Source organism: Schistocerca cancellata, chromosome 3 (assembly GCF_023864275.1).
Source record: "Schistocerca cancellata isolate TAMUIC-IGC-003103 chromosome 3, iqSchCanc2.1, whole genome shotgun sequence".
Classification (NCBI taxonomy): domain Eukaryota; kingdom Metazoa; phylum Arthropoda; class Insecta; order Orthoptera; family Acrididae; genus Schistocerca; species Schistocerca cancellata.
In genome coordinates, this window is record NC_064628.1 from 877440643 (window position 1) to 877465186 (window position 24544).

Here is a 24544-nt window from a genome sequence, read left to right on the forward strand (position 1 = left end):
GTAACCCCTGAAAATACCATAGACACATGTGTTATGTATTACACTTATTGTGAAATACAATTTTAATTTGTCAGTTAATACAACGACGTCTTATCGCCTAATTTGATGGGAGAAATTATGGTAGTAGTCTTCTATGGACATCGGTAAATAAATGAAAAATAAATAAAAACAATAATCGGCTTTCAAACGCAGGGCGATAAAGGGTGAATACACGACATTAGCCACTGTGCTACTCCTTCAGTTGAACTTATCGTGTGAAGGCATATAAAGTATGGCTGATATTTTGGCCGTCGTTCTTCTCAGAATAGGTCGAGAATCTACGGATAAGTCGAGACACATGTTCACTTATTTTGACCGAGCGAAGTTTCTGGGAAATCTGGCTATGGCACTCCTCTTCTCCTCGTTCGTACGCCTGTAAAAAAAAAAAAAAAAAAAAAAAACCCTCATGCTCCAAGCGTACAACAGGTTCTACTGTCAAATTAGCAAATGATCTTCCCAAACGACCGAGAAAATTCTGGCCACGCGTAAAATCACCAAGCCGGTCGATGACTGCTGGTATTTTCGAATGACTCGTTCACCTGTACGATATGCTGCTAGAACACAGCAAATGGGAAGCTGAAATTTTCAATTTCGTGATGGAGAAATCGTTCACGAAGGAGGATCGAACGTTGATTGCAGGCAACAATGGCGTAAAAAATCAGATAAGCAGTTGGTCCCTAACTTATCTTGCATTTATCGTGAATCTTTCGCCAGCGCGTAGTCCCGAGCGACCGGAGAAAAGCGTACGTGACTCCTGCATAGAACAAGAGTAAAATAACTGACCCGAAAAATTACAGATCAATATCCTTAACATCGTTCTGCTGCAGTATTCTTGAACAAGTGCACTGAGACGAGAAGCGTTCTGCCCAGAAACTAGCACCGTTTTAGAAAACATCACCCTTGCAAAAACCCAGCTTTATCTGTTCTCACATGATATCCTGCGAACCATGGATGAAGGGCAACAGGAAGATTGCATATTTCTAGATTCCCGGAATGTGTTTGACATGCTATTCCACGCAAACTGTTAACAAGCATGCGGGAATACTTCTTAAGAAACATATCTCAGTATTTGTTCCCCGACGGAGAGTGTTCACCAGACGGCTGTTGTCAGCAGTGCCCACAGTAAGTATGATAGGACCGCTGGTATTTTCTACATACATAAATGATCTGGCAGGCGGGGTGAACAGCAATCTACGGTTACTTGCTGATGACGCTATGGTGTACGGTAAAGTGTTGTCGTTAAGCGACTATAGGAGGATACAAGACGACTTAGATAAAATTGCTAGTTGGTGTGATGAACGGCAGCTAATTCTAAACGTAGAGAAATATAAGTTAATACTGACGAGTACAAGAAACAATCCTGTAACTTTCGAGTATAGCAATAGTAATGTGCTACTATACTCAGTCAGGTCGCTTAAATATCTGGCGATAACGTTGAAAAGCGATATGAAATGGAATGAGCATGTGAGAAATGTGGTAGGGAAGGTGAATGGTCGATTTAGGTTTATTGGGAGAATTTTACGGGAGTGTGGTTCAGCTGCTCGAGTGTTTGACATCCCCACAATATCAGGTTGTAGGGAGACATCGAAGCAATTTAGAGAGATGGGCTGCTATATTTCTTACAGGTAGGTGCGATCAATACGCAAGTATTGCGGAGGCGTTCGGTGAAGTCAAATGGGATTCCCTGCAGGGAGGACGGCGTTCTTTTCACGAAACACTACTTAGAGAATTTAGGGGACTGACCTCTGACGTCGACTGCGCAACGATTCTCCCGACGCCAGCGTACATTTACGTAAGGACCGCGAAGATAAGAGAAATGTGGCTCATACGAATTCTGCGAGTGGAACAGGAAAGGAAATGATTATTAGCGTTTGAGGTACCTCCGTCATACACCATGCGGTGGCTTACGGAGCATGTACGTGGATGCAGATGTAGAAATTTTATTTATTATGCCGATACAGAATAGCAGAATGACAAAATCTACATACTACTGAAGTTTTTGTACGTCCATTCTTCTGATTGGTGGTTTGAGGAACTTTGGCCGTTCACGTATGCAATAAAATGGAACACCCACAACCGTTCAAAAATGGTTCAAATGGCTATGAGCACTATGGGACTTAACTTCTCAGGTCATCAGTCCCCTAGAACTTAGAACTACTTAAACCTAACTAACATAAGGACATCACACACATCCATGCCCGAGGCAGGATTCGAACCTACGACCGTAGCAGCAACGCGGTTCCGGACTGAAGCGCCTAGAACCGCTCGGTCACAACGGTCGGCTGACTAATAGGTGTAAGCATACTTTTGATCAGTCTGCGCGCGGTATACTGACGGACTGTACACACAGTCAAAAACGAAGAAAAAAATAACACTAAACCTGTCCACATGTTTCGTCGAACCATCTGAATACAGACCGCATTAGGAAACATAATAACGGGTAACTCTGACAGCAGATACTGCAAAATACTTCCACAAAAATAGGTTTTTTTTCTATCAACGTAGGCATGAATACCTAAGACGTATTCTCTGGTTGTCTATTCACTACTTTTTTATTTTCCTTCTGCAGGTATCACGTTTCCGATATTTCATTGTGTTCTAGGAAATTGTCAAGAATTTTCGGAAAATGAGACACTCATTCAGTTTAAACACTGGTACGTGTTAGGTTTGACATTTATTACATTAGAGTTAATACTGCTTGTTCCAAAGACTGATGGTGAGAAGATCCTCTCTGGTAACCATCTAAGTATATTCTTTGTTGTACTTCAAATCTGTATTAGAAATTTAAAAATTCATGACATTTGTCTACATTAGAAATGGTATGCTAAGATTCTTTTCAGATGATATAGATGAAATGGAGAAATAGTAAACTACTCAGACACTGAAGTGCGTGTTGTAGACCTTAGGCCCTTGTGACCAGACACCGTCTAAAACCTGATACGTTGGTAATTTTGATTCATATTTAGGGGCTACTTGGGTATCGACTGTCGATCGGTTTGACGCTTATGCTAATATATTCGTTTCTATGTGCCTGGTGCACCCATCACCAACGGCCTTGTATATTGTAGTACTGGTCAGCTCCTATTATTTTCCACTCTGGTGCTGCTTCCATCACCAGAACAACTATTCCTGCATCCCGTAGCAAATGTGCTACTAACCTGTCCCTGCTTCTGTTAGGATCCTCTAGACCAGGCTGTTCCAGCTCGGCGGCTCCGTTGTGAGCCGCGGAGCGCTCCCTGCTCCAGGGAGCTGTGTCGCTCGCTGTGACCATTCAAGTGGGCCGGCACGCCGGCAAGCGTTTTGATGTGCCAGCTGCGTCTTACAAGATCGACAACCTCATACTCTTAGCTGCTACGATGTGGTGACATGCTAGACCAGGAAATACGATGTTCAGGAAATAAGTAAAAAACAACTGTTTTACAAGAAGTTGCATATTGAATTTATTGGGCCTCTGTAGCTCGACATTTTCTTTTCATTACAAGATCGGAAATATCAGGCGTTGCAAGATCGGAAATATCAGGCGTCAAAGTGATCGCAGCGTTAATGCGGAGGATGGACTACATTGTTGCATCCTGAAGAAACGATCGTTCCTTACTTTTTACTCTTGTCATTGCTGAGAAAAGCTGCTCACAACAATATGTAGATCCAAAAATGCAAATGATCTGAGCGGTATTGTTGTGAAGCTTGGGAAATGTTTTTCGCTGTAATGAACGATACCATCGTGACAAATCCAACGTGTTGTAGTACCTCTCTTTCAACAAAGTTGAATTTTGGAAATCAGTAATCTCCAATTGAAGTGACGATGACAAATCATGGGGGAAACTGAAAAAGGAGTGCTGAAAACCTTAAGTTCCATTTTCAAACTAGTGAGGTCTTGGAATCGTGTTTCAAACGACGTGATGAGCTGCTTTCACTTTGCTTGGTAATAGCCGAAAGTAGTACCTTCAGGTAGTTTTAAAGAACCAAGACGATTGAAGAACGTTAAATGTCCACTACTCATCTGCCTCTCAAATAAACGTTACTTTTCCATGAACGCTTTGATCTGGTCGTGCATGTCAACGATTAGCTGCTCTTTGCCTTGCAATGACAGATTTATATTATTCAGATGCATAGTTATGTCAGCTAGGAACGCCAGGTCCGACATCCATTTTATATCTTTCAGACAACGAATTTCTTCCCGTTTCATTTCGAGAAAAAGGGATATTTCCTCACGAATGGCAAAGAAAACATCAAGAACTTTTCCCCGACTCAGCCAACGAACTGTACTGTGGTAAGGTATATCCTCATACTCCGCTTCAATATCTTTCAGGAATCCTTTGCATTGGCGATGATTCATACCGTGACGCCGCACAAAATTCACACGACATCTTTCATTACGCCACCTAGCTCTACTGTTTCAGCACATTGTGCCTCTTGGTGAATAAAACAATGAAGAGTCAAAATGTCTTTCCGAATTCGTCCCTGAGTTTATTTTTCAAACGAGAAGCAAAACCTTGGTGACGCCCGATCATTTTTGGTGCACCGTCTGTCGCTACAGAACGGAGCTTATCCCACGGCAAATTCATATTGTCCACTGATTCACAAACAGCTTCAAAAACGTCACGTCTTGTTGCGGTGCAATCGAGTGGTAACACATCCAAGAGTTCTTCAGTTACTTGCAGCTCCATGTCGACACCACGCACAAAGACTGCAAGCTGAGCACAGTCCGATATGTCGGTGCTTTCGTCCAGCGCTAGCGAAAATTCAACAAAGCTCTCCGCCTTTTTCCTGAGCTGTGTCTCTAAATCCGCTATCATGTCGAGGATTCGACGAGACATTGTTTGCTTCGACAGGCAAACCCCTTCAATTACCCATTCAATTGCCTGCAACTCCCTTGGTAACAGACATTCTGCAACTGCTACCATGCACGATTTTACGAGTGGTCCTACCAAAAACGGCTTGCCACTCGTCGCAATAATGTGAACGACCCTGTAGCTTGCTCGAATTTCAGATTCAGTAGTATTTTCTCCGCATTCATTCACCTGAAAATTATAAACGCATTACAGAACACGAACTATGTTGCGTGTTTTGATACCCTCCGTATTACGAAACCGTTTTTAAACATACTTCTCCTGGTAGGTCGTTCTTAAGCCTGGCTACCAGTTCTCTGCGTGCAACGCCTTCTACCTAATCGTAGTGCGCTGCGTGAAGACGTGTATAATGTCGTTGTATATTGTACCTCTTCGCAGAATTAAATACCTTAAATGACATACAACACACTGCGGCGACCATCGCTCTCAGCGAATAGAAAGGTATCCTCCAACAGAGGTACAGGGCTACCGCTTCTGTCATAGCTGTCATTGAACACGGGTTATTGCGTCGGTTGCGACTGCATGTGGCCAGGGGGCAGTGAGTTCGCTTTCTCCCTCCACGCGGGTTCCGAGCTCCTGCTGTGAGCGCTCCGGAGCGCTCCGGCTCCCTGGAGCTCGGTTGGAACAGCCTGCTCTAGACTCTCGTTTCCTCATATATTCTTTCTAGTACTTATTAATTTTCCACTTTGTCTGTCCACTAAATTTTAAACTTACTTTGATGGTACTATGTTTGAATTTCTTCTAGTTACTTCTTCTTCCATTATGCAATGGTCAGTGTTTCACTTTATATAATGCTTTCCACTTTCATATAATGCTGCTTTCCTGATGAAGCGCTTTCACCGGAAACACTTTTCGTCACGTGTGCCAGTCTACATCTGATGTCTCGTTTGATTCAGCCATCCTGCATAGTTCCTTTTCGGAAGTCTTCGAAGATTTCGTGTCCAGTGACAAAAGCGTACACAATATCTTTCTCTCTCTCTCTCTCTCTCTCTCTCTCTCTGTGTGTGTGTGTGTGTGTGTGTGTGTGTGTGTGTGTGTGTGTGTGTGTTTCTCTTTCCCTCCCTCCCTCTTTGTCCCTCTTTCACACCAGCATGCACACACACATATATGCATACAAACTATACAGGGTGGTCCATTGATTGTGACCGGGCCAAATATCTCACGAAATAAGCGTCAAACGAAAAAACTACAAAGAACGAAACTTCTCTAGCTTGAAGGGGGAAACCAGATGGTGCTATGGTTGGCCCGCTAGATGGCGCTGTCATAGGTCAAACGGATATCAACTACGTTTTTTTTTTTTTAAAATAGGAGCCCCAATTTTTATTACATATTCGTGTAGTACGTAAAGAAATATGAATGCTTTAGTTGGACCATTTTTTTCGCTTTGTGATAGATGGCGCTGTAATAGTCACAAACATATGGCTGAAAATATTAGACGAACAGTTGGTAACAGGTAGGTTTTTTAAATTAAAATACAGAACGTAGGTACTGAAACGTCCCCTTAGAAAAATTATAGAATCACTGTGCTTAAACTGACACACAATATTTTTTAGCGCAACGCAATCTGACTTTCATAAATCCCTACAAAGGAATGGCCCTGACTAACATTAACCTGTACCTTTCACAAATCACTTACCTCACCAAAAATCTTCGTTACTCGAACTACTGCAATACAGCGAGCGCCACTACTGACAGCTAAATAAAAGATTCAAACTACAGAAGGCACTAACTACTGATAGGCATAGTTAGCAAATGAAAGATTTTAATAGAGAACAAACAGTGTATTTAGCTTAATAGTGTTGAAAAACCATAATATACATAGCAGTTCATAATATCCAGTATAACAAATTTCAAAACTCCGCCATCTCTCTCCCCACATCCGCCACTGCTGGCGGCTTACCTCCAACTACGCAACGCTATGCGCTGTTCACGTCCAGCTGCCCAACACTACAATGGCAGACAACAATGCAAACTAGCCACAGACTGCACACAGCACAGCCAGTGATTTTCATATAGAGCGCTACGTAACGTTGCCAATAAGAAAACATAAACAGCCTACTTACAGTACGTTTGAACATTTTATTTCGATTATTCCAATGTGATACATGTACTGTTTGTGAACTTATCAATTCTGAGAACGCATGCTGTTGCAGCGTGATTACCTGTAAATACCACATTAATGCAATAAATGCTCAAAATAATGTCCGTCAACCTTAATGTATTTGGCAATATGTGTAACGACATTCCTCTCAACAGCGAGTAGTTCGCCTTCCGTAATGTTCGCACGTGCATTGGCAATGCGCTGACGCATGTTGTCAGGCGTTGTCGTTCTATCACGATAGCAAATATCCTTCAGCTTTCCCCACGGAAAGAAATCCGTGGACGTCAGAGCTGGTGAACGTGTGGGCTATGGTGCTTCGACGACCAATCCACCTATCATCAAATATACTATTCAATACCGCTTCAACCGCACGCGAGATATGCGCCGGACATCCATCATGTTGGAAGTACATCGCCATTCTGTCATGCAGTGAAACATCTTATAGTAGCATCGGTAGAACATTGCGTAGGAAAAAAACATACATTGCACCATTTAAACTGCCATCGATAAAATGGGGGCCAATTATCCTTCCTCTCATAATGCCGCACCATACATTAACCCGCCAAGGTCGCTGATGTTCCACTTGTCGCAGTCATCGTGGAATTTCCGTTGCCCAACAGTGCACATTATGCCTGTTTAACTTAGCGCTGTTGGTGAATGACGCTTCGTCGCTAAATAGAACTCGTGCAAAAAATCTGTCATCGTCCCGTAATTTCTCTTGTGCCCAGTGGCAGAACTGTACACAACGTTCAAAGTCGTCGCCATTCAATTCCTGGTGCATAGAAATACGGTACGGGTGGAATAAATGTTGATGGAACATTCTCAACAGCGACGTTTTTGAGATTTCCGATTCTCGGGCAATTTGTCTGCTACTGATGTGCGGATTAGTCGCGACAGCAGCTATAACACCTACCTGGGCATCATCATTTGTTGCAGGTCGTGGCTGACGTTTCACATTTGGCTGTTTCCGTAACTAACGTAACTCTCCGGCGAACGGTCCTTACACTTGGATGATGTCGTCCAGGAAACCGAGCAGCATACATAGCACACGCCCGTTGGACATTTTGATCACAATATCCATACATCAACACCATATCGACCTTTTCTGCAATTGGTAAACGGCCCATTTTAACACGGGTAATGTATCACAAAGCAAATACCGTCCGCACTGGCGGAATGTTACTAGATACCACGTACTTATACGTTTGTGACTATTACAGCCCATCTATCACAAAGCGAAAAAAGTGGTCCAACTAAAGCATTCATATTTCTTTACGTACTATACGAATATGTAATAAAAATGGGTGTTCCTATTTAAAAAAAAAAAAACGCAATTGATATCCGTTTGACCTGTGGCAGTGCCATCTAGCGGGCTAACCATAGCGCCATCTGGTTTCCCCCTTCAAGCTAGACGAGTTTCGTTCTTTGTAGTTTTTTCGTTTGATGCTTATTTCGTGAGATATGTGGCCCGGTCACTATCAATGGACCTCCCTGTATATATATTTACAACTTAAAATACGCTGCTAAAATCTGTCAATGCAATCCGTTATACGAAAATTCCAATAAATTCCAGGCCACTGCAGAAATTTCATAGGGAACGGAGGCGGAAGGCTTTCGGCATTGTATTTAATCAGCAATAGGCAAATGTACACGCAGTGGGGTTGCACCCCTCTACCACCCCCCACACCTACAAATCCTTAATCCGTCCCATCCTCTGTTATGCCAGTCCTGCCTGGATATCTGCCCCCCACCCCAAATTTTGTAAGTCCCTCCAGATCCTTGAGCGTCATTCACTCCGCCTCGCCTTCCGTATACGCCTCCCGTCCCCCACGTGGATCCTCTATGATCTCATTCCTTTCCCCCATCTCATTCCTCGAACATATCCGCATCCTCTACACCTCCCGCCGCCTTGAATCCCCTCACCCCCTGGTTGCTCCTCTCCCATCCCCGCCCCCTGCCATGTCTTCACTGTTGTATCCCCACTACCCTCCATTTCTACACCCTACATCTCCTTTCCCAAGGCGGCTTCCATCAACTCCCCCTCCCGGATGGTGCCCTCTCTCACTCCATTTATCCCTCCTATCAATTCTGATCCTCACCTCCCTCCTTTCCTCCGTCCATTCCCTGGGCTCCCTCTTCCTCCCCCCTTCCATTCTGTGTTTTCTCCCCACCTACCCTCTCCCTATCTCCTTCCCCCCCCCCCCCTGAGTCCTTTCGTACTCCCATCCTCTGCCTTCCCCACTCCCTGGCACGTCTGCTTAGCACCCCTCACCCCTCTTATGGATCCTCATCTTCCATTGGCTCCTTTCCCCCCTACCCCTTCACTTTTTCTCTCCTTCCCCCCCTTTTTTTCCCGTCATCTGGCCAGTTTCCCCCACCTGCTCTCGGTAGTGTTATGTCATATTTGTACCAACTTTTTTGTGCAGTGTTTAAGTGAGTGTTCAGTGTTGTGCGTCTTTCCACAGTGTTGCGAACAGAAATCATACTGTCGCTGGGTGTGCATTTTATATCTCTTGCGAACAGAACCCAGACTGTCGCCGTGTTTTTTAATTGTCTGTCTATTATTTTTCTGCTTCCTGTGTATTTTATTAGCATCATCAACCCTGTGTTTTATGTTTTAAGCTCCAGAATTTTCTGCCATTTTACCTTTAAGTCACCGGTTTTATCGCCAACTGTTATTATTTTTTATTATCTTCATCTTTTTAAAACAAATTCTGTAGGCTGAAGAGCGGCGTAATAAGCTGCTGCCAGCCCGCCCCTTTTAGGGGAATCGAAACTCAATAAAGGAAAAAAAGAAATGTACACGCAGTTTACCGGTAGAACGACTTCAGTTTCCTTTAGACTTTTTCTTATTTTCTGTCACCGGTGTTAGCATGCTAGAAAATACTTCAAAATTTTTATAGTTGTCTGCATAATCTGATCTCTTTTGTGTTACAGTCGCGTTAAGCAGGGAACAATAAAGTTTTATTGTTAGTCTTAGTGATGAGTACTGTTTCCTTCATTAGCTGAACGTTTATAACGGGGGAGAAGAAGAGGGAATAAGTGCAATTTGTTAGTCAAGCTGAGTGTATGTATTATCTCGGCTGTATGAGACATTTCAGTTGTCAAAATGAGTGTAGTTCCATCAATATTAGTTTCCTTCACTTTTTTCAACATATGTTTAAATATGTAGCAGTAAAGATTAGAAAAATAGTAGTAATTTCTGAAGGCATTACGTAAGGAAATTTTACGTAACCATGCCTTACGTAAAGGAAAGAGGAGAGGTAGAGAGTCAGCAACACTCCTAAGCACCGTGTGTTTTACTCAACTTATCTGTTGAGATTTCTTCAGAAGCCGTTTTTTTTTTTTTTTTGTTTTTTTGTTTTTTTTTTTTGACTCAGCTAACTTTGATTGCCCGCAGCATGGTCCCTGCATTCTTCCCCATTAGTTCCAGTTAACACTATTTTGTGAAAACTGACGTGGTGAGACCATGTCTGTGTGAAATTACATATTAATGATTACAATAAAGTAAAAGCTGAAGGATCTGCTCCTAATAATGCTACATATTAAGAAAGAACAACGCTGTTACTGGTTTTGGATCGACAGGTTCATCACTAGAGGGCCCTACACGTTTGAAACTACTGCTGTAAACTCGTTGTTGATAGAGTTTTGTTGTAGCGAAGATTCCTTGAGATGGTGGTGCCACACAGCAAAAATCGGCGTAAGTAAAAGCATTACTTTAATGTAATTCCACCTAACAATGAATTACAACAGCGGCAAACATTATTTTACTATAATATATGAGTTAATTTTATATTCATTACATCAAAAGTCCAGCTTTTTCATACAGCACTGTTGGTTGTTATAAAATGACGCTGCATTTCCGATGTGTAATTAACGCAAAACTATCTGACCTCTTATCTTAGATAATAGTTGGCTATTATAAAAAGATGTTGGATTTTCGGTGTAAATAACGCAAGAATAGCTCAGGTCTTATCTTAGAATGTTGTTTACGACGTTTCGATTCATTACTGGATCTAAACACATAAAGTCATTTTTCCCAAACCATTTTTTATAGTATGGCAACACAACACTTTCGCTACAACAAAAACGAGCCAGCATCGCAGGTACAGCATAAGGAATAAGTAGTTTTAGAAATGAGCAACCTTCAGATTACGAACGTGTCGGTTGAGCATAGATAAGCGCTATTTATCTCTTAAAAATACCGAGGAAGCGCTAACGTCAAAACCGGGGCCACTTTACACTCAGATATCTGAAAACGTAAAACTGCTCTTTTCTCAGTGCAGGCGGTGGCTAATACAGCTACAGAAAATCGTTGCGCTCTAAATGCTTTGTTTTACACTGTGTTAGTTAACACGCTACAACAGAGTGTACAGGCCAGTACCGTTTTTTCCTTTTAATTAATGTATTTCAAGTGAATTACTCGCTCCAGTAACTACGCAAAATCGTTTTTCCGGTTGCATTGTATGCTTTATTTAATCGGCTATTCGTGGCTCATTTGTTCGGATTTAAACAAGGAATGCGAGCAAGTAAATTGTTTGCACTGACTCATCATCCATTCAGCTGACGTAAATACTGAAACAGTCATTCAGCTGTAGGGCTGTAAGAAGGGATGATCGACTTGCTCCTCATTTAATCCTCATTGTATGGAAGTTCAGTGTGTGATTACACACACCAAACGACTGACTACATTCACCAGTCTCGTTGATTACCGTGACATATTCAGCTCGAAAGGTAAATTTATTTCACTTCCCCCCTTATTTTGTCGCAAGTCTTCTGACTGGTTTGATGCGCACCCCCACGAAATCCACCCCTGTGCTAACAATTTTCATGCCAGAGTAGTACTTGCAATCTGGAGCCGATCTTATTCTCCACGAGTCTTACTCTCTACAGCTCCCTGTGGTACCATGGAAGTTATTCCCTGATGTCTTAACAGATATCCCATCATTCTGTTCCTTGTTCTTGTCAGTGTTTCTTCATACTCCTTTCCTCCTGATTCGGCGGGAACCTCTCCATTTGTTACCTTTTCAGTTTACCAAATTATGAGTATTCTTCTGTAGTAGACATCTCAAATGCTTTGTTTTTCTACTGTTCTAGTTTTCCCACAGACCATTTTTCAAAGGCAACAACACAGTCAAATCGAACAAGTATTCCACTCCACTTACCTAGAATATAATGTTGCTTTTAACTATGACAAAGACATTGAGAAGAAGGTTAAAAAATATCAAGCCATATGCAGAACAATTGGAAGAACTTTGGGAAGATAAACAAGGAAGGAAACACAAATTAAATTCTAAAACGTTAAAGCTCACCTAGTCTTGTATATGTTTCCTAATCATGGAAAATAACAAAAAACATGCAAAAATGACTTATACAGGCAGCCGAGGTGAAGTTCATTACATAAGTGAGTAGCTATAATAAAATACGTAAAATAAGAGATGAAACTGTAAGATCAGATTTAAAAACCTTTTCGGTTAATGAAAAGAAAGAAGAGAACAGAATGAAATGGAAGGATCATGTTGATAGAAAAGAAATTTCCAAAAAAAGTAACGAACTGGCGGCCAACTGGGAAGAGAGAAGTTGACACACCTCGAAAGAGATGTAGGTGATTACAACGATAATCCTTGGAAGGAGATGATGATGATCCATGTTTCACTACCATGCAATGCTGTGCCCCAAACGTAAATTCTCATAAATTTCGTCCTAAAATTAAGGCCTGTGTTTAATACTAATAGACTTCTTTTGGCCAGCAATGCCTTCTTTGTCAGTGCTAGTCTGCTTTTGATGTCGTCCTTACTCCTTCCGTCATGGGCTATTTTACTGCCTAGGTAGCAGGATTCCTTAACTTCGTCTATTTCTTGATCCCCAACTCCGACATTAAGTTTCTCGCTCTTCTCATTTCTGCTACTTCTCATTAATTTTGTCTTTCTTCGATTTACTCTCAGTTCATATTTTGTACTCATTAGACTGTTCGTTCCATTCAGTAGACGTTGTAAGTCTTCTTCACATTGGCAAAGGAGAGCAATGTCATCAGTGTATCTTATCATTGATATCCTTTCACCCTGAATTTTAATTCCACTCTTCAACCGTTATTTTATTCCTACTACTGCTTCTTCGATTTGTAGATTAAGCAGTAGGGGCGGAGGACTGCATCCCTGTCTTACACATCTTTTAGCCCGAGCACTTCGTTTTTAGTCCTCTAGTCTTTTTGTTTTCTCTTGGTTCTTGAACGTATTGTATATTACCCGTCTTTAGCCTACACTGTACACCTGTTTTTCTTAGATTTCGAGCATCTTGCACTAAATATTCGATCGGTTTTTCCAGGTCGAAAAGGCCTATGAAAAGTCTTGATTTTTCTTCGGTCTCGTTTCTCTCATCAACCCCCTATGATATTTCTGAGAAAAGTTGTGGAATTAAGTCCCTCCCTTTCTCCTGCCAAGTTCCTACGCTATTTTGCAACCTTAACACTTCGTCCGGTACAAATTGTACAGCTGACCTTGTATAAGTGCCGGTAAGGCATAGACAAAAAACTGAGAACGCTGTGTACAGCTTATCACCAGAACGCCACGTGAGTACATTGCCTTAGAAAAATCTGAGTGTAACGATATGAAACTACACTCCTGGAAATTGAAATAAGAACACCGTGAATTCATTGTCCCAGGAAGGGGAAACTTTATTGACACATTCCTGGGGTCAGATACATCACATGATCACACTGACAGAACCACAGGCACATACACACAGGCAACAGAGCATGCACAATGTCGGCACTAGTACAGTGTATATCCACCTTTCGCAGCAATGCAGGCTGCTATTCTCCCATGGAGACGATCGTAGAGATGCTGGATGTAGTCCTGTGGAACGGCTTGCCATGCCATTTCCACCTGGCGCCTCAGTTGGACCAGCGTTCGTGCTGGACGTGCAGACCGCGTGAGACGACGCTTCATCCAGTCCCAAACATGCTCAATGGGGGACAGATCCGGAGATCTTGCTGGCCAGGGTAGTTGACTTACACCTTCTAGAGCACGTTGGGTGGCACGGGATACATGCGGACGTGCATTGTCCTGTTGGAACAGCAAGTTCCCTTGCCGGTCTAGGAATGGTAGAACGATGGGTTCGATGACGGTTTGGATGTACCGTGCACTATTCAGTGTCCCCTCGACGATCACCAGTGGTGTACGGCCAGTGTAGGAGATCGCTCCCCACACCATGATGCCGGGTGTTGGCCCTGTGTGCCTCGGTCGTATGCAGTCCTGATTGTGGCGCTCACCTGCACGGCGCCAAACACGCATACGACCATCATTGGCACCAAGGCAGAAGCGACTCTCATCGCTGAAGACGACACGTCTCCATTCGTCCCTCCATTCACGCCTGTCGCGACACCACTGGAGGCGGGCTGCACGATGTTGGGGCGTGAGCGGAAGACGGCCTAACGGTGTGCGGGACCGTAGCCCAGCTTCATGGAGACGGTTGCGAATGGTCCTCGCCGATACCTCAGGAGCAACAGTGTCCCTAATTTGCTGGGAAGTGGCGGTGCAGTCCCCTAAGGCACTGCGTAGGATCCTACGGTCTTGGCGTGCATCCGTGCGTCGCTGCGGTCCGGTCCCAGGTCGACGGGCACGTGCACCTTCCGCCGACCACTGGCGACAACATCGATGTACTGTGGAGACCTCACGCCCCACGTGTTGAGCAATTCGGCGGTACGTCCACCCGGCCTCCCGCATGCCCACTATACGTCCTCGCTCAAAGTCCGTCAACTGCACATACGGTTCACGTCCACGCTGTCGCGGCATGCTACCAGTGTTAAAGACTGCGATGGAGCTCCATATGCCACGGTAAACTGGCTGACACTGACGGCGGCGGTGCACAAATGCTGCGCAGCTAGCGCCATTCGACGGCCAACACCGCGGTTCCTGGTGTGTCCGCTGTGCCGTGCGTGTGATCATTGCTTGTACAGCCCTCTCGCAGTGTCCGGAGCAAGTATGGTGGGTCTGACACACCGGTGTCAATGTGTTCTTTTTTCCGTTTCCAGGAGTGTATAAAGATCAATTTATATGGCTTAGTTGTATTTATCGTTAATTAAAAATTGGATTTTTGTGAAATCCCGTGATGTAATGAAATAATTCGGTCTTGTGTCCTAAAGCAGACGAATTAGTTTTGAAACCAAATACGTAGTTATAATTCGAGTTAGATTCACATAACAATGATTACCACGCGCATTGATGATGGCAGGCATTTCTTGCCGGGGCGTAAAATCACATATGCAGGGGTCACAAAATTGTTAAGTCAAGGTTGATACTCAAAATACTGGAATTATTTAATGTGATGATAAACAAAAATGGAAACTTAAATCAATATAGCTGTTACGAGTTCTAATAGACAAACTTTTACAAGTAATTAAAATTTACTCTCAGTATCGCTTCATTTAACGTTACTTGCTTCCAAGTAACATTAAAGATATCATGACAAACCTGGTATACAACAGCGAAAATCACACAAAGTTAGTAAACAGTATACATGAAGTAAAAATTGCTATGATTTGCCAGATGCAATGATTTCAACAGTTCTCTTAAATGTTGTCTTTAAGAGTTAGTCGTTATTGTTATTGTTCAGACTTATGCCCTTAATTAATTAGCTACAAAATGTACTGATGGAAAAATTTAGTTTTAATTTCTGGCATAGTTATTGTTCTCAATATGAATGAAATATTCCTGAAGTAATTATGTTCTTCAGCATTTGCCAACAGTGTGAAAAATGTAGATTTTGGCCTACAGACTCATAGAAATGCATTTTGGGGAAACACGAGTGTCCAGGATTAGCACAGGGACGATGTGTATTGACTTCTGTTGTTACACAGTTTTCATTTCATCAGCCACGTACCTCTGCTTGGCCCTTTTGGTTTTGTAAATTATTGGTGTTATGTACAACGACTGTGAGGGAGGTGACTTGCTCATCTTATTGATGATTTGTTACTGCACGACATTTAGAACGGTTTGTTGTATTAGTAAGGTGCGGTTTAAGTAAATTTTGAAATTTTCGTTTTCTACAGCAGTTAGGAGGGAAGTCTTTAATTGATTGATAGTGCTGTCTGAAGAGCTGGTGTATTATTTTGGCGACTTCTTCATGTCTATTCATATTTTCCGCGGCTGGCTCCGTTTGAAATTCTGATGTGGTGTGTTGGGTCGATTTCTTTTGATCGCTTCCTTTAATACAGCTATCGTCTATTCCTCGCTCTTTTAAGATACACAGTATCATAGTACCTTACCACAATGATATGATCTTGTATCGCTGTGAGAACTCCCTCAGTTTCTTTATGCAAATGTGTGTGCGTCAACCAGTTGTTCGATACTTGCGAATCGACTTTATCCGGAGTATCATGTTCATGTTTCCCGTGCTGTTGTATTCTAAAGCAGCCAAGATGCGCTTTAGTGAGATGTTAAAACATTTTAACATTAACTCTTCCGAAAATAACTTCACTATACGTGTATTCTAGCCGTCCCGTCAACTTGTCCCTATCACCTATTTACACTCCTGGAAATGGAAAAAAGAACACATTGACACAGGTGTGTCAGACCCACCATACTTGCTCCGGACACTGCGAGAGGGCTGTACAAGCAATGATCACACGCACGGCACAGCGGACACACCAGGAACCGCGGTGTTGGCCGTCGAATGGCGCTAGCTGCGCAGCATTTGTGCACCGCCGCCGTCAGTGTCAGCCAGTTTCCCGTGGCATACGGAGCTCCATCGCAGTCTTTAACACTGGTAGCATGCCGCGACAGCGTGGACGTGAACCGTATGTGCAGTTGACGGACTTTGAGCGAGGGCGTATAGTGGGCATGCGGGAGGCCGGGTGGCCGTACCGCCGAATTGCTCAACACGTGGGGCGTGAGGTCTCCACAGTACATCGATGTTGTCGCCAGTGGTCGGCGGAAGGTTCACGTGCCCGTCGACCTGGGACCGGACCGCAGCGACGCACGGATGCACGCCAAGACCGTAGGATCCTACGCAGTGCCGTAGGGGACCGCACCGCCACTTTCCAGCAAATTAGGGACACTGTTGCTCCTGGGGTATCGGCGAGGACCATTCGCAACCATCTCCATGAAGCTGGGCTACGGTCCCGCACACCCTAAGGCCGTCTTCCGCTCACGCCCCAACATCGTGCAGCCCGCCTCCAGTGGTGTCGCGACAGGCGTGAATGGAGGGACGAATGGAGACGTGTCGTCTTCAGCGATGAGAGTCGCTTCTGCCTTGGTGCCAATGATGGTCGTATGCGTGTTTGGCGCCGTGCAGGTGAGCGCCACAATCAGGACTGCATACGACCGAGGCACACAGGGCCAACACCCGGCCTCATGGTTTGGGGAGCGATCTCCTACACTGGCCGTACACCACTGGTGATCGTCGAGGGGACACTGAATAGTGCACGGTACATCCAAACCGTCATCGAACCCATCGTTCTACCATTCCTAGACCGGCAAGGGAACTTGCTGTTCCAACAGGACAATGCACGTCCGCATGTATCCCGTGCCACCCAACGTGCTCTAGAAGGTGTAAGTCAACTACCCTGGCCAGCAAGATCTCCGGATCTGTCCCCCATTGAGCATGTTTGGGACTGGATGAAGCGTCGTCTCACGCGGTCTGCACGTCCAGCACGAACGCTGGTCCAACTGAGGCGCCAGGTGGAAATGGCATGGCAAGCCGTTCCACAGGACTACATCCAGCATCTCTACGATCGTCTCCATGGGAGAATAGCAGCCTGCATTGCTGCGAAAGGTGGATATACACTGTACTAGTGCCGACATTGTGCATGCTCTGTTGCCTGTGTGTATGTGCCTGTGGTTCTGTCAGTGTGATCATGTGATGTATCTGACCCCAGGAATGTGTCAATAAAGTTTCCCCTTCCTGGGACAATGAATTCACGGTGTTCTTATTTCAATTTCCAGGAGTGTAGTATATGCCATAACCGCCTTTCCTTCATTCATTTAACTATCACTTAGTTATTGATATGTCTCTACAATTAAATATTAACATCTCTAGGAGCTAATTTATTTTTTATACTGAAGAGTCAAAGAAATTGTTACACCTGCGTAATACCGCTTCGCCCCCCCCCCCAAGCATTCATAAGTGCCGCAACATATGGCGTGGACTCGACTAATGTCTGAAGTAGGGCTGTAGGTAGCTGACACCATGTATCCTTCAGGGCTGCCCATAAATCCGTAAGAGGACGATGGGCAACTGCATAATGGCATGATGGAGGCAGAAGTGAATGTAGATATGGAAGCCATAGGGGATACAGTATTAAAATCAAGTTACACAGAGCGTTTGAAGAGTTACAATCGAATAAGGCGGAAAGCACAGCTAGAATTCCTTTGGAATCTCTAAAAATCGTTGGTGTGAGTGGATTACTGAAGCTGGATTATAGAACCTATGAGTCAGGAGACATACTATCAGACTTTCGGAAATATATGGTCGAGATATTCCAGAATTTAACAAAGCTAGCAAATCAGTCTAACGGTTCACGCATCCAAGTTGAGGAGTAGAATAACATACATAGACATGGAACAGAAAATTGAAGATACATTAGACGACGATCAGTTTGGCTTTAGAAAAGCTAAAGAAAACAGAAAGGTTGTTCCGACGCTGCACTTCTTAACGGAAGCAAGACATTAGGAAAATGTAGACACGCTCATGCGACTTGTCGACCTCGAAAACATATTCAAAATACGCAGTATAACAGTTGTAATTTTTAGGGAAGTGCTGGTAATATACAATACGAACAAGTAGTAATGGAAAACCAAGAATAATGTGTTCGGATTACAAAGGGTATAACACACACATTTAGTCTCTCGCCGTATTGTTCAGTCTGCACTAGAACAAGCAGTAACGGAGACAAAAGAAAAGTTTAAGAGTGAGACCAAAACTCATGGTGGAAGGATATCAATGACCAAATTCGCTGGCGACGTTGCTATCCTTAGTGAAAGTGAAGAGTTACAAAATCTGTTGAATGGAATGAATAGCCTAATGAGCACACATTATGGAGTAACAGTATTCTGGAGACGGACGAATTTCATCGGGAGTAGCAGAGATGAAAACTGTGAGAAACTTAACAACAAAGTTGCGGATCGATTATTGGACCAAATAAAGTAATTCTGCTACCTTGAAAGCAAGATATCAAATGACAGACGAGGCAAGGACAAAAAAAAAGAATAGCATGGACAAAGAGGACGTGGCTGACCAAAGAAATCTGCTAATATTAAACTTTAGCACAAATGCATTGAAGCGCCAAAGAATCTGGTATAGGCATGCGTATTCAAATACAGAGATATATAAACAGACATAATACGGCGCTGCGATCGACAAGCACCTGTATAAGACAACAAGTGTCTGCTGCAGTTTTTAAATCGGTTACTGCTGCTACAATGGCAGGTTATCAAAATTTAACTTGGTCTGAACGTGGTGTTACAGTCGGCGAACACGCGAAGTGACACACCGTCTCCGAAATAGCGACGAAGTGAGGACTTTTCCGTACAACCATTTCACGAGTATCGAGTGAATATCAGGAATCCTGTAGAAAATCAAATCTTCAACATTACTGAGGCTGGAAAAAGATCCTACAAGAACGAGTCCAATGGCGACTGAAGACAATCGTTCAGCGTGACAGAAGTGCAGCACTTCCGCGAACTGCTGCCGACTTCAATGCTGGGCCATCATAAAGTGTCAGCGTGCGAAACATTCAACGATATCATTATGGGCTTTCGGAGCCGAGGCCTTCTTGTGTACCCTTCATGACTGCACGATCAACGCTTTACGCATCGCCTGGGCCCGTCAACAACGACATTGGACTGTTGATGACACGAAACATGTTGTCTTGTAGGACAAGTCTCGTTTGAAATTGTATCGAGGGGATGGACGTGTACGGGTATGGAGACAACCATATTAATCAATGGATCCTGCATGTCAGCAGAGGATGTCTCAAGCTGTTGGAGGCTCTGTAATGGCGTGGGTCGTGTGCAGCTGGAGTGATATGGGACACCTGATGCGTCTAGATAAAACTCTGACAGGTGACACGTACCTGCATCCATTCATGTCCGTTGTGCATTCCGACGGACTTGGGCAATTCCGATTCCAGCAGGACAATGCGACACCCCAGACGTACTGAATTGGTACAGAGTGGCGCCAAGAAGACTCCTCCGAGTTTAAAGACTACCGCTGGCCACCAAACTCCCCAGACATGAACATTATTGAGCATATCTGGGATGTCTTGCAAAGTCCTGTTCAGAAGTCCTGTTCAGTGGAGCTCGTGTTGAGCCAACGACGATAAGTAGGGAAAACGGAACTAACAAAACAAAGGACAAACCGAAATGGCTGTCACAGAGCAATGCGAGGTACAGAGTATTATACACTCCTGGAAATTGAAATAAGAACACCGTGAATTCATTGTCCCAGGAAGGGGAAACTTTATTGACACATTCCTGGGGTCAGATACATCACATGATCACACTGACAGAACCACAGGCACATACACACAGGCAACAGAGCATGCACAATGTCGGCACTAGTACAGTGTATATCCACCTTTCGCAGCAATGCAGGCTGCTATTCTCCCATGGAGACGATCGTAGAGATGCTGGATGTAGTCCTGTGGAACGGCTTGCCATGCCATTTCCACCTGGCGCCTCAGTTGGACCAGCGTTCGTGCTGGACGTGCAGACCGCGTGAGACGACGCTTCATCCAGTCCCAAACATGCTCAATGGGGGACAGATCCGGAGATCTTGCTGGCCAGGGTAGTTGACTTACACCTTCTAGAGCACGTTGGGTGGCACGGGATACATGCGGACGTGCATTGTCCTGTTGGAACAGCAAGTTCCCTTGCCGGTCTAGGAATGGTAGAACGATGGGTTCGATGACGGTTTGGATGTACCGTGCACTATTCAGTGTCCCCTCGACGATCACCAGTGGTGTACGGCCAGTGTAGGAGATCGCTCCCCACACCATGAGGCCGGGTGTTGGCCCTGTGTGCCTCGGTCGTATGCAGTCCTGATTGTGGCGCTCACCTGCACAGCGCCAAACACGCATACGACCATCATTGGCACCAAGGCAGAAGCGACTCTCATCGCTGAAGACGACACGTCTCCATTCGTCCCTCCATTCACGCCTGTCGCGACACCACTGGAGGCGGGCTGCACGATGTTGGGGCGTGAGCGGAAGACGGCCTTAGGGTGTGCGGGACCGTAGCCCAGCTTCATGGAGACGGTTGCGAATGGTCCTCGCCGATACCCCAGGAGCAACAGTGTCCCTAATTTGCTGGGAAGTGGCGGTGCGGTCCCCTCGGCACTGCGTAGGATCCTACGGTCTTGGCGTGCATCCGTGCGTCGCTGCGGTCCGGTCCCAGGTCGACGGGCACGTGCACCTTCCGCCGACCACTGGCGACAACATCGATGTACTGTGGAGACCTCACGCCCCACGTGGTGAGCAATTCGGCGGTACGTCCACCCGGCCTCCCGCATGCCCACTATACGCCCTCGCTCAAAGTCCGTCAACTGCACATACGGTTCACGTCCACGCTGTCGCGGCATGCTACCAGTGTTAAAGACTGCGATGGAGCTCCGTATACCACGGCAAACTGGCTGACACTGACGGCGGCGATGCACAAATGCTGCGCAGCTAGCGCCATTCGACGGCCAACACCGCGGTTCCTGGTGTGTCCGCTGTGCCGTCGTGTGATCATTGCTTGTACAGCCCTCTCGCAGTGTCCGGAGCAAGTATGGTGGGTCTGACACACCGGTGTCAATGTGTTCTTTTTTCCATTTCCAGGAGTGTATGTAGTATTGATTATCAACAAAAAGAGAGACAAGATACTGTGAGTTAAGTACATCTTGTAACATTACGAACGAGAGAATCTTATGTTTACTTATGTACTAAACAGCGAAATGTTTAATGTATAAAAGCCTAGTGGTTAGTAAATGTTCAGTTATATTTGAATCTTTATGTTTAACACAGGTCACTAAACATTCAGAAGAGATCTCCACACCCACGTACTGTTAGGATTGATGGACAGCCCTGCACGGTTCGTGGTGTCAATTCCCTACTTCAGACATTAGTCGAGTCCATGCCACGTCGTCTTGTGGCGCTTCTGCATGCTTGTGGCGTCCCTACAGGATATTAGGCAGGTGTACCAGTTTCTTTGGCTTTTAAGGGTATGATGAAGAAATTACTGAGACCATAGCAAATGTACTGAAGTGAATAGTGGGTAACGGTAAATACAGTACAGAAGAGAATCGAAGTGTCTGAGATCTGGGGCTGTAGAAGAATGTTGAAAACTAGGTGGACGTATAAGATAAGGAATGTCGACTAGAGAAACATGTTGGAAAGGATTCAGCATTATTGGAGATGGGAGGAGGCCAACAATATTACTCAGTAGGAGGTAGGTATATGAAAGTAGAATATCTTCTGGAGCAACAAAGATTCGTATAACTCAGTTAAACTGAGGTGACAAAAGTCATGGAATAGCACCGAATATCGCTCGGATCTCTTTTTTCCCGGCGTAGTGCAGCTACTGGACGTGAGATGGACTCAAAAAGTCGTTGGAAGTCCCGTGCATAAATGTTGTGCTATGATGCCTCTAAGTTGTCCAGAGTTTTTAAATTATTTCCGGGTGCAGGATTGTGTGCACGAATTGTTCGATGGGATTTATGTCGAGCGATCTGGATGGCCAGATCATTCTATCGAACTGTCCACAAAGGTCTCAAAATGGATCGCGAACAATTGTGGTCTGTTGCGTGGAGCATTGTCATAAAGTTGCATCATTATTTAGGAACACGAAGTCCATGAATGGCTGCAAATGGTCTCCAGGCAGCCAAACATAACCATTTCCTGTTAATGATAGGTTCTGTTGAACCAACCCAGTTCATTCCTCGTGAACAGAACCCACACCATAATGGAGCCACCAACAGCTTGCACAGTGACTTGTGGACAACATGAGTCCATGGCTTCGTGGGGTTGCGCCACACTCAAACCCTACCGTCCACTCTTACGAGCTGAAATCGGGACTCATGTGACTGGGTCACGATTGTTCAGTCGTGTAGGGTCCAAACTATATAGTCACGAGCCAAGGAGAGGTCCTGTAGGCATGTGTAGAGAAGGAGTTTCAGCAGTGGATGTCAGATGGGTCATAATAACGATGGTGAAATTCTGATGTTTTCCTCAGCTTCCCACCATCTATAAGTTTTTCTACTAAATACACCGTGTTTCGCAAACTACAGAAGAGCTCTGCCCGACATTGAGCGGGGTCCAATACCCGAGAGACTGACTACGAACACGGCACACACTCCGGCCGGTTGTTGCAGGTCGACCCAGCTCACTGCGATGATTCCATACAGTGACTGGCACATGCACACTACTTATCTGCCACATATTACACACGACCCGACTGGTAGCAGTTCTCCAGACCAGCCTTTTCTTTCAATGGGATTACGTGTTTTGTCCGGTGAACTGTTTCGGGGTTATTCCACTCTGCGCAGAATTTACTTGTACTATATCGCCATAAAACTGTTGTATGAAGCAACATAAATTGTTTTTCTATAGCTGTCGGCTAATGTTGACCCCGACAGCCCTACAGTCGGTTGTCCTGGAACACAAGAGTTAAGGGATGTTGGCACAGGAGGCCCGAGAATAAGCCAGTGGTTTCTCGGTGTAAAGACAAGTGATGTATTCTGATATGCAGCCATGCTATCTGGGGCAGTAAGATACTGTTTCTTATTTTCTGACAGATCTGAAGAAGGTCGTTGTGAACATAAATGAATAGTTTGACAGCGATTTTTTGTGATCTTTGACTGGAATTAAAGTTTCCGTTTTCGTGATAGATGTGAAGATAGTCGTAACGGATCTAAACTGGTAGTCTGACGATTTTTTCCTGATCATTGAGTAGAATGACAAAAAGCACTCCGTCTGCAAGTCAAAAGTGGCCCATCTGGACCATCCGACCGCCGTGTCATCCTCAGTTGAGGACGCGGATCGGAGGGGCGTGTGGTCAGCACACCGCTCTCCCGGTCGTTATGATGGTTTTATTTGACCGGAGCCGCTACTATTCGGTCGAATAGCTCCTCAGTTGGCATCACGAGGCTAAGTGCACCCCAAAAATGGCAACAGCACATGGCTGCCCGGGTGGTCACCCATCCGAGTGCCGGGCACCCCCGACAGCGCTTAACTTCGATGATCTGACGGGAACCGGTGTATCCACTGCGGCAATGCCGTTGCCGACTAGAATTATAGATATGCTATATTTTCTGGCTTACTGCCCTTAATCGTGACTGTGCCGCACCTTGTACAAAAGAGGTAACGTGGACCTAGAATCATGACGAATCTGATAAGGGACGTTCAGTAAAAACTGAGAAACTGGAAATAATCAAATAATAGAAAACTTTGCGTGTTTATCCCAGTTTACGGTAAAGAATAAAGGAGTGTAGTGATCCAATGCATAACACAATTATAGTGTGAGGAACTGTAAAGCAAACACTATCAGCAGTAATCGTATTAGGAGTACAGAATTAGAGA

At 44.6% G+C, this 24544-nt stretch overlaps 1 pseudogene; it reads right to left on the reverse strand.

Moving 5' to 3' along the window:
- Window positions 1-24130: 24130 nt before the first annotated feature.
- On the reverse strand, window positions 24131-24248 carry LOC126177913 (5S ribosomal RNA; annotated as a pseudogene).
- Between the last annotated feature and the right edge of the window lie 296 nt (window positions 24249-24544).